We start from the raw sequence: 11,662 nt of genomic DNA on the forward strand, positions 1-11,662 counted from the left end.
GAGAGGGCTGGATGATGCCAGAGGTGGAGGCAGTGGGTCTGTCATCTGTGTCGTTGTGGCCCGAATCATCCGATTCTGGAAGTGCAAAACGTTTTAAAAAGCTTGGCTCCAGTGAAGGGGTCAGGGTTACATTAGTACATAGTACAGTGACTTAGTAACATAGAAACATAGAAAATAGGTGCAGGAGTAGGCCATATGGCCCATCGAACTTGCACTGCCATTCAATGTGATCATGGCTGATCATTCAACATCAGTACCCCACCCCAGCCTTCTCTCCATACCCCCTGATCCCTTTAGCCGTAAGGGGTCTTATTAAATGTCCACCACTGCTGCAGTACTGCATTACATATCGCAGACAGACAATGCATATATGCATTGCGTTACAAGCCCCCAACATTGCAGTACATCACATGAGACCAACATTACAGTGCAATAAACTTACATTACATTACATCAGGCCAACATTACAGTTACAGTTACAGTTACATTACATGACATGAGAGGACCGCAACACAGACTGCATTTTATTCAACTTACCATCTTGTGTGAGTGGGTCAGCTCCAATGCCGGTGATGGCACGGTTGCTATCCCCGACCAGGGACAGGGCACGGATCTCGATGTCAGTCAGAGGCTCCTGGGCTGTGGGTCCTCTCCCCCCCGTACGCCGCTGATCAGCTGCTATTGCAGATGTCTTCTTCTGCAGAAAGTAAAGTAAATCAAAGTAAAAATCTTCAATCCATTTAACATCACACACACACAGGGTCACACACACATAAAAAAAAGCACTGCGTTGATCCTCTTGTCATTGCCTGAAAAGCACGAATACATCGCTGTAACCTTAAGATAAATAACATCATCCATGTGACACTGAACCTACATTTACATGGCACACAGCACATGGGGGGGTGCATAAATAAAATTATTTCTTACTCTTGCTACCTTCACCAGATCGTTCCACCTCTTACGGCACCTTTTCCCGGTACGTACCATCGTACTTTTAGAGAACACAGCTTACCTGATCTCATCCCATATTCGATTGTACTCCTTTCTATGACCACTCTTGGTTAACTCGGAGTACCTCTCTTATGTGCTCCAGAAGGGCAGGTAACTCCGTCTCATCGAAGGCAGGCACCCTCAAGCTCCCCTCCTTCTCGATGTTCCTGCGCTTTGTTGTCTTTTTTTAACATTGCCATAATCTTTGTATTTGTATGATTTTTGCTTTGTTAAATATCTCTTCTTAGTCTTCAAACTGAAGAATTATTAGTTGGTAGGAATATATTTGGTATTTTTCAAGGAACTGCTCGTCGACTAGCTTGCTGCTCCTTCTCACTCTCTCTCCCTCCTCTTCAACTCACTGTGCCTGCACAGGTGACCCCTGACCCCTAAAATCATGGGTAAAACGCTTGTGTAAAAAAAACGGGGGGAAAAAATTCACGTATGCGCAGTTCTGTGTCGCACTGCCCATCAAGGGAAAAGTCAATCCGGATCGACTACTAGGATACATACCACCCGCTTCAGACTGCTGCCTTGCCGCCGACATACCAGCGAAAACATTTTGACCAGTTTTGTCCTCTTCGGTCTCGATGGCATGCTGGTGATGTGAAACGGCGTACCGCTGGTATACCGCCGAGAAATAGGTGGACCTTACTCATTGACCAATTTTGGGCCCTAAAATGTTGGGACTAATTCTGTGATCCTAGGCTCGCAGGAATAGTAGTGCTTGCAGAGAAGGGAGATCAGAAAATTCAGGCTACAATGTAGTAGCCTTTTCTTCAACCCACACATCAATCAAGTGCAGTGACCCCACTTTGAGTATGGGATCACAGAATTAGCTTTCAGGTGCTTTCTGACTGACATGCTGTGCACTCCCAGAATGTTCTGCCTTTATCCTTATTGCACAGACTTGATCTATCTATGATACCAGGACTCAGAGGTTATAACTATCAGGAAACACAGATCAGGCTGGGGCACTTATCTCTAGAAAGGAGAAAGTTGAGGGATCTTTCCACATATGGCTGTTTCCAAAACTAGGGGTCAGAAATAGAAGATAGTCACTAATAAATCCAATAAGAAACTCAGGAGAATTTAGGAAGAATTTTCAAAGCCGTAGAGAGGGTGCAGAGGAGATTTACCAGAATGATACCAGGGATGAGGGACTTCAGTTCTGTGCTGGGATTAGAGAAGCTGAGATTGTTCTCCTTGGAGCAGAGAAGGTTAAGAGATATTTCAATAGAGATGTTCAAAATTATAAGGGGTTTTATAGAGTAAATATAGATACACTGTTTCTACTGGCAGGAGGGTCGGTAAGCAGAGGACACAGATTTAAGATAATTGGCAAAAGAACCAGAGCAGAGAGAATGAGATTTTTCCGAAGCAGCGAGTTGTCATGGTGTGAAATGCACTGCTTGAAAGGGTGTATAATTCTATGACTCTATCTCAGGCTCAGAAGAACTGATGAATTGCAATATGCTTTATAGGTTATAGCTCCTGTTCCCTTTGAAGTTCAAACTAGGACATCATAAATGAGATTACATGGCTTTCAGGTCGCGTGGACAAGGCATCGTAGTTAAGTGGGGCAGGCTGGATGGATTAGTGGGTGTTTTCCTGTCCGTAATTGCTCGTATGTTTGTTAAGGTGTCTTTCATAATTGAACAAAGCAATCAAGTTAGAGTGATGGTTCCTGAGACTCCAAATCTGTTTGCACATTGTTCCAAGTCACTTTTACCTTAATTTGATTGTTTCAAGCCTTTGTTCAGTGGTTTCTACTTGCTTTCCAATCAAAATGTATTCACATTAGAAGAAGGCTTTGTCTCCATTCATGCTTCCCACACAATGGCAATTTTTTGGTGATGCTTGCATATTCTAGCTGGACTGACTGCTGCAAACTTTACTGTGACTACATGATCCCACGGATAAATAGTAAAATTATGGACACTTCGTTATGATTTGAAATTGAATCTATCTCCTTATCCATCACAAGACCAATGATATATTATGGTAGCATTCTTTAGATTTCCAGCAAACAGTTTTCAAATTAAAGGCATCTTGCGTTTTGGGCTAGAAATTCAGTAAGTTAGTGCCTCCCGCTAGCATCTGGGTCTCTAGCACCTCGCAGGTGGTGATGTCATAAAGTACGCAGTGCACCATTATCGTCCCGGATGGAAAATTGACTCTCGTCCCCCTGCTGTATCACCTCACGCCGACAACACCAGCAAGAGGAGGCGTTGTGAACTCAGCTGACTGCTAGGGGAGCGGCAATTAAAGGGAATGGTTTTCAGCTAGCGCAACCTTTATTATTTGCACCAGTTTGGTGTCTGTGCAAAGATTTTCATGGTTCACTCGTGCAAGATATCCAAGCCCTCCACTTTGTGCAGGTCACCTTGCAAAACAGAACTGCCGACAACTAGTTTGTGCAGCATCATTGGCCCTTCCCTTTAAGTGAGGGAAGCAACCTCTTATGCCGTTACCAATGCGTTCAAAATTGTTTAGCGCTCTGCCACTACTGCCCCGCTCTCGGTCTTTAGCACCCTAAGAGAAGTGCTTAGAACTTGATCCACTTCCCTCTTCGAGCGCTAAAGCTGATTATCGCTGGAGGAGAGAATGATTAGCGCCTGGTGCTACTTTTACAACTTTTCAAAATTTAACAGCCCCAGTCGGGGTGCCGAATTTCTAGCCCATTAGAACCAACAATTTATTTGATGATTATTTGAAAGTGATTAAGTGATACAACAAAAGGAAAACATAATTCAATAATACACTTCTTAACATTGTCATTTCCTTCCTCTATATATGTGAAAAAAGGTAAATAATATACATTGATTCAGTAGATGCAATAGACAAAATTTCCTGGAACCAAAATCTCCATATCCGTGAAAATCTTAAAGACCTTTGTCAAGAATCACTCATGCTGCCCTCCAGAGTAAAGTCCAATGGTAGACAATCTTTACTTGTAATCTGGCCCTTTAGGTTTAGGAAGCAGTTTCAGAACCTTCCTCTGGACTCTCTCTAATATTTCCACATCTTTTCAGTAACATGAAGACCAGAATTTAACACAACATTCCAGATGTGGCCTCACCAAGGCCAGATCTCCTTCCTACTGTTACCTCAAGCATGTTGCCACTTAATCTATAATCCACATCCTCCATTTAGAATCTCATGACTTTACACTTACCTGTTTTGAATTCCATCTTTTAAAAAATTTGTTCCATGATGCGAGCATCGCTGGAAAGGCCAACATTTATTGCCCATCCCTAATTGCTCTTGAAAAGGTGATGGTGAGCCGCCTTCTTGAACTGCTGCAGTCCTTGTGGTGAAGGTGCTCCACAATGCTGTTAGGGAGGGAGTTCCAGGATTTTGACCCAGCGACGATGAAGGATCAGCGATATATTTCCAAGTCAGGATGGTGTGTTACTTGGAGGGGAACTTGCAGGTGATGGTGCTCCCATGCACCTGCTGCCCTTGTCATTTTAGGGGGTAGAGGCCACACCACTGCCCATTGACCTCGTATGTCCAGATCCCTTTGGATTATCACACATTGTTTAGCATCAATCACCAGTTTAGTGTCATCTGCGAACTAAGATACTTTGGACAATATTCCCTCTTCTAATCATTTATAAACAACAACAGCCCCAGTGCTGACTCCTGTGGTAATACATGGGCAACTGGTTCAACTCTGACACCTTCCAGCCATGCATCAATCCAGCCTAACAGTTCTATGCCATGGGCTTACACCTTGTGAATCAACCTGTTATATAAGACTTGAAATACAGGTAAATGATATCCATCATCCTCATAGGCAGTCCCTCGAAATCGAGGAAGACTTGCTTCCACTCTAAAAGTGAGTTCTTAGATGACTGAACAGTCCAATACGGGAACCACAGTCTCTGTCACAGGTGGGACAGACAGTCATTGAAGGAAAGGGTGGGTGGGGAGTCTGGTCTGCCACACACTCTTTCCGCTGCCTGCGCTTGCTTTCTGCATGCTCTCGACGACAAAACTCGAAGTGTTCAGCACCCTCTCGGATGCTCTTCTTCCACTTAGGGCGGTCTTTGGCCAGGGACTCCCAGGTGTCGGTGGGGATGTTGCATTTTATCAAGGAGACTTTGAGGGTGTCCTTGAAACATTTCCTCTGCCCACCTGGGGCTCGCTTGCCGTGTAGGAGTTCCAAGTAGAGCGCTTGCTTTGGGAGTCTTGTGTCAGGCATGCGGATGATGTGGCCCGCCCAATGGAGCCCAACAGAGGATAGCCACTGCCTCACCCTTAGCCACAAGATCTGTACCCTACTCAAAGAAATTCAGTAAATTGGTCAGACTCATCTGTGGGTGATTTTAATCCCAACAAACGGGAGGGTTGGAGTTGGGTGAGAGGTTAAAGTATTAAAGAATCCCAGACACAACCCAACTCCAATCCACCCACGTCCGGGTTTAACGGTGGCGGGATGGAGGAGGCAGGCATCCAACCTGCTTCCAGGAGGCCCGTTGGCACTTTAAGTTTATAATGAGGCTGGAAGCCTCTGATTTAACCTGCTGTGCGGATATAACTGTGGCCAGCCAGGGATCCTGGGTCTCAGGATTCACGGCAGCTGCAGTAAAGTGAGAACAGCCTTGGGGAGCAATCCCTGTGGGCCCGGAGGAGCAGGAGTGCTTCCTCCCAGCACCCCCCAAGATCCCCCACCATCAGCAATCCCCTTCCCCCCCCCCCCACCCCATGCAACCCTCCCCTCTACAAGTCAGGGATCGGATCACCTTCCCCCCCCACCATCCGGGATCAGGGTTCTCATCTACCTATGGTTGTGGCCTCCTGTCCAGCATTCCCCACCCAACTGGAAGCCAGTCTATCAATCAGGCTGACTTCCAGGTGGGGAACCTATCCATGATGTCACACGCATGCTGTTGAGTTAAAACTCTACAATATGCGGGCAAACCTGGAATTCCAGGCTCCCTGCACTCTGCTGGGCCCCTCGGCTCCAGGAGGGTCAAAAATTTAAAATTCCAGCTCTGCTGTCTCTCTCTAATCAAAGCTGAACTTCCAGATGATCTCTTATACAATGCATCATTTAAGTTTCAAACATTTTCCTGCCTCTCAAGGTAAGGCTCACAGGTCTGTATTGTGAGGGCTCATGTCTTAGTCCTTTTTAAAGATGAGGCTCACATTTGCTACTTTCCAATCCATTGCGAAATTACCCAATTACTAAACTTTGAAATATATTGGTGAGGGAATTTGTAACCTCCTCAGCCAACTCGTTGGGAGGAAATTGACACATGCCTTGTTTATCTGCGGCTTCTCAAATCTTTCTCTTACGCCTAGAATTGTGATATAAAGGGTATCATACTTCCAGTCTGCTTTCCCTGATACTCCCCTCTCAACTCAGGCATATAATCCCCCCTTTCAAAAGTGAAAACAGTCACAAAATAATGATTTAGTAACTCCATTACTTTTTTGTCCTCAGACAATGAGCCTGAAGTTCCGACATGCGCCAGGCCCCAGGCTTCCTTGCAAAGTCTTGAGGAGTACTCTTGCCCCTCCTAACTCACAAGGAAACCTTCAATAAAATGTTAAAACTTACCTTCCTGGCCTCCTGGCCGATGAGCCGGCTCCCAACGGGTTTGCCTGATGGACAAGCTGACGCTGCAACCGCTTCCCCGCTCAAGTCTTCAATGGAAATTGCAGATTGGGTCCTGATGATATCCTCAGACCCAATTTGCATATTTAAAGCAGGAGCCCGCTTCCGTCCTGCTTGCTCACCAGCTCAAAAGAGCAGGTTAAGATGAGGACACAGCATGAAAGCAGCGGGATCAGAAGGGGTAAGTGATGGGCCGTTTTTTAACTGCAAACACCCCTCCCTCCCGTCCAATTTCCGCCAAGTGGGAGCAGTTAAAATCGGGGCCAGTATTTTTGTAGCTGTGTCTGGTAAATGAAATGAACAATAACCTTACAATCATAGAGGGAGATGGAAAAGCAGAGTGAGCACTTCTGTCGAGTTAGTTCTATATTTGCATAAGAATTGTTACTGAACAATTTTTCTCAGCTACTAGCCCCTGGGTTTTCTTTTACTAGCTTGTTGCAATAGGTCAAAAATACATTCCTTACTTTCCTTTTGCACTTTGCTTCCAGTAAAATATTAACTAAATTTATGTTAATGTTTCTATTCCAAGTGACTCCTTCCTGCACAGTTGTGGGAACGAATACAGGCACACTAAATAAGAACGTTAAAGCACTGCTGCAGCTATTTAAAGGGCTGCCATCTGAAATGAATAGAAGTGAAGTGGATTGAAACGACACACTGTGCTGTGCAATGGAGGATCCCCAAACATTACATGGCTACATTTACGGGTGGTGCTTTTCAGATGCTTGTGGATGCAGTGAGGCAAAAGAGCATTACTCTGGTTGACATTCATGGATGCCCTTCACATAGAAAAGTTGACCAAAATGCCTGGCAGAAGATAGCTATCAGGGTCATTGCTCTCAGCAACCTCCAAGGACCTGACCACAAATGTGTAAAACAATGGCAGACTTGAGGAAAGGAAATGCTATCCAACTGTTTCTTGTATGAATTATCTTCCCCACGTATGCATATTGTGGCTGCATCCTCAGTACCTTTTATTATTTTGCCGCTGGTCTCTCCAAAACTTTCATGCAACCTTACAGCCTTTTATAATTAGCAGGCTTGGCACACATACAGGTTGCAACTTCTCTCTGAAACTGTTGTCACAGTGAAAACTTAAAAAGGCTTCACACAGAAAATCTTTCCAACACATCCTAACACTACGATACATGTTCAGTCGGTGACACACTGTGGATGGGGCACATCTGTCACTAGATGTACTCCTTAAATTTACATCTAAAGACTATTTCTCTGCTTGTGGGATAAAATGGTATATATAAAAAAGGGAACAGACCCAAAGTGGAGGAAAGGTCAGAAAGTTCAAGTCCTTGACTCTTTTTAAGGAGACTCTGTAGATCCTTGGCTTGTAAATGGGTAAATGGGTAGAGTAGTAAATGGGTAGAGGATGGTGGAGCAGGGAGCTTCCCCAAAGCTCAGGGCTATTACTGCCCTGTTCCTGTTGCTCAATGCCTCATTCACTTCACGGGCATGCACTACACACAGTATATTGCAAAGTAAATTCTTGTGTGAAGATGTCTCCTAGAGCCAGCATTGTAACACGTGTTCCTCTTGTGTTATTGGAGCCCTGGAAGAGCAGTCTGTCAGCGTGACAAAGGGCCGAGAGAAAACCAGCACTTCACAGCATCCATCCTACATTACTATTATACTTCACAAGAACCAGCACAATTAAGGATGCGGAGAGGATACAGGTATGATCTTGCGGAAGTAGCATTGGGTGATGAGGAGCAGACAGGTTCGCACGGGTAAGTGCTGACCCAGAGGAGTAGCAGGAATCTACTGGCCAGACGGCCAAATGGATGCCATCAATGACCCACTGTACTTTGGGAAATGTAACGGTGCAGTTGGGAAATTGAACATGTTGTTGATGTTAATCAATGGGAAAGGAGCTCAGCAATGCATCAGTCACCTTTTTGATACATCTGTGAGCAGAAAATTGTCTAATACTACAGATGTTCCCTATGCACCCATGGAAGGAAGTGAAGGTATAAGAGTCTCCTTATAACAGGTGGCATTGCTCTGCAGTGACCTTTCTGCTGCACATGAACTTGCGGATGCCCATGTATTCATTCATTGTCAGGTTGCTATGCTCGGGTGCAGGTAGTCCTGCTCTAGTACCACCTGATTTCCTTGGTGTACCTTCTTCATCCTGTTACTTGACATTCTGTGATAGGAGAGTATTGAAAGCAATCTCCATACCTCGCAATGGAATGTCAGGAATGAAAATAATTGTATGTATTCGGGATACCTTCCCAACAGACAATAATCTTGCTGATTTTAACACTGATTTTAAATGGGAATGTTTAGTGCTGAGTTCACAATGGGGTAAGAAAACAGGGCTGAAATCCTGAAAGCATCATGTCTTTGATTGGATAATACTTGGTTGCCTAATGAAGTTCTGACATATTCTGTGACAGATATTACCACTGTGTGGAACCAGGAAAGTGGTCTTGTGTAGCTGGAGAGCCAGTGAAGTTGCCAACTTGCACAATTCCCACTGCAAAGGTATTTTTACTGATAGGGATTCCAATCCACTGAGCTGCAGAAGTGTGTTATGAGTAAACTTGTGTGCTAACAAAAGTGAGAAAAATAATTAATGCACAGTGTCCTGACATCAACAGGGGAAAATACCTTGTTTTCTCTTTGTTGTGAAACAAAACACTGGCCTTTGAAAAAATTGCAGTTCACCTCAATTGCACTTTCGATCTTGAGAACAAAAGATTAAGGAGTGATGTAATCGAAATGTTTAAAATGTTAAAGGATTCGATAGGGTTGATACAGAGAAATTATTTCCTCTGCTGGGGGAATCAAGAGCATGGGGACATAATCTTAAAAGTAGAGCTGGATCATTTAGGAAGGAAATTCAGAAGCACTTTCTCACACAAAGGGTAGGGGAAATCTGGAATTCTCTACCCCGAAAGGCTGTGAATTTTGAGACCAGTGAATCTTTCAAGACTGAGATTGCTAGATTTGTGTTAGGTAAGGTTATCAATAGATATGGAACTGAGGAGGGTAAATGGAGTTGAGTAACAGGCCAGCCATGATATAACTGAGCGACGGACTAGGGTTAAGGGGCTGAATGGCCTCCTCCTGTTCCTATGTTGTCTCTTCCTACATTTTGATGAGAAATTAACTGGTCAGGGCCCAATACAAAATTGGGCATACTTTATTTACTGATAGTCAAGACAGTGATTTGTCAATCAAATCCACTCTGAAAACATCATTGCCCCCGTGACTGTTAATGTAAAACTGTGGGACAAATTTCATTCCAATTGGAAATGTAATAATTTGCAACATTTGTGGTGAGACGTTGCCAGTACCAAATGAATACATTTTTTTGTTGTTTTTTTAAAAACTGAAAATAGAGGAACTTCCACTTTTAGTAAGCTTCCCTGGTGTGTTAGTACAGTCTTCTCTGAGTTGTAAATTGAGATCTGGAAAGGAACAAGTCCTGATACAGTTGTAACCTTTCTGCAAGGGAACTGGCCTCTCGCAAGCACCGGGAACTGAAAGAATACCACGTATGCAATGCAGAGAACGCCAGTTCTGTTCGCCCGTTTGATGCAGAATGGCATTTGCACAAAAGAAAAAACGTTCGTTTTAATTTTGACGGATCAACCCGGACCGTCAATTCCGTGATTGTAATTAAAACGATTGACTTTTTTTGTTGCCCGGATAGTTATTGAACGACAGACATAATGTCAACCCATACCGTCTGACATTCCTTCCCTCTTAAAATCCAAAAACATGTTAACTAATTCATCCCATCTGCCGCTGGAATAGTGTTGATGTAAGCGAGTATAACTCATCCCAGATGTTGGACTGTCTGGTCGGTATCAGAAACAGAACTGGGTTCATGGTGCAGTTTGCTGGAATCGTTCGATGATCACATTTACTTTTTTGTCAGTAATACAACTTAAACCTACCAACAAAAATGTGCAATAATTGTTAAATCAGAGACTAGTTGGCTATGGTGCCGTGCTGTAAACCGCCCCGGGCGTTTGCCTGTGATTCAAACTACTTCATAAAAGTTCTCTGCAAAGTTCCTTTAAGGATTATTCTCCACTGGTGATTTTTCAACGAAAGTTTGACGAAAGAACATACACATATACATAAATAGCGCGGAGCAAACTGTTCTCTCGGTGCCTTAAACGAATGAAATGCTGATCCTGGCATTTAATAATTCTTTCATCATTACGTAAGGGGAGCTGGCAGGAGCTTCTGAGGCCGAGATCAGAAGCTTCAGGCAGTCGTGTGCCGGGGAGTGTTATCTGCCTTTCGGTTCGGGCAGAGAGAGTGACGGAGAGCGAGGCGACATGGGGAACTTGAAAGGTGGAACCCTGCGTTTGGTGTCAATTGCCAAGTGCACTTGAACCAAGAACATCTGTCAAGAGGGATGAAACTTTCAAAACGTTTTAAACAGTGAAACTTATTAAATCAATGCTGAGACCTCACACAGCCAGATAGAATGACTGTGGCGATATCTGCATTGTTCGCAGTGTTTAGACTTCAAAGCATTCAAAATACAGCCAAACTCCTTCATTCTCCTACACACCTCCGTTTCTATGCTCCCATCTGTGATTTTATTATAGAACACTTGTAGCCCACGACCAGCTTTTCATAGCCCTGCCTCTCCAAAGCCTGAGATTACCTCTCTGGGGTCGGTCCACCCTGCACTGAATCGTATCACATCCACCCTGACATGCGTAACCGTTCTCAGACACACCTCCGCCAGTCGATCAGGACACAAGGGCGTTGAAGCTAAATTAATATAACATTCTTGACTTGAAACCCCTGCTTTCATTTTCTGATGTATTTCAATGTTATTAGATAAGCATCCACCAATCATTGTATTACCTAGCAGATAAAAAGCCATTCTGTTGGCAGTTAGAACATTTTCTTTGATATTTTTGCCATAGCCTTAGGTAAGGCATTACTTCCACCCAATGCTCTGTAGTTTTGCTGCCATACGAATTTTTTAAAGCCTTGAGAATAGAAAGGTAAAGGGTATATGTATTTTATTGAAGCTGTTAAATTGTA

The sequence above is a fragment of the Pristiophorus japonicus genome, chromosome 21, assembly GCF_044704955.1.
Source record: "Pristiophorus japonicus isolate sPriJap1 chromosome 21, sPriJap1.hap1, whole genome shotgun sequence".
Classification (NCBI taxonomy): domain Eukaryota; kingdom Metazoa; phylum Chordata; class Chondrichthyes; family Pristiophoridae; genus Pristiophorus; species Pristiophorus japonicus.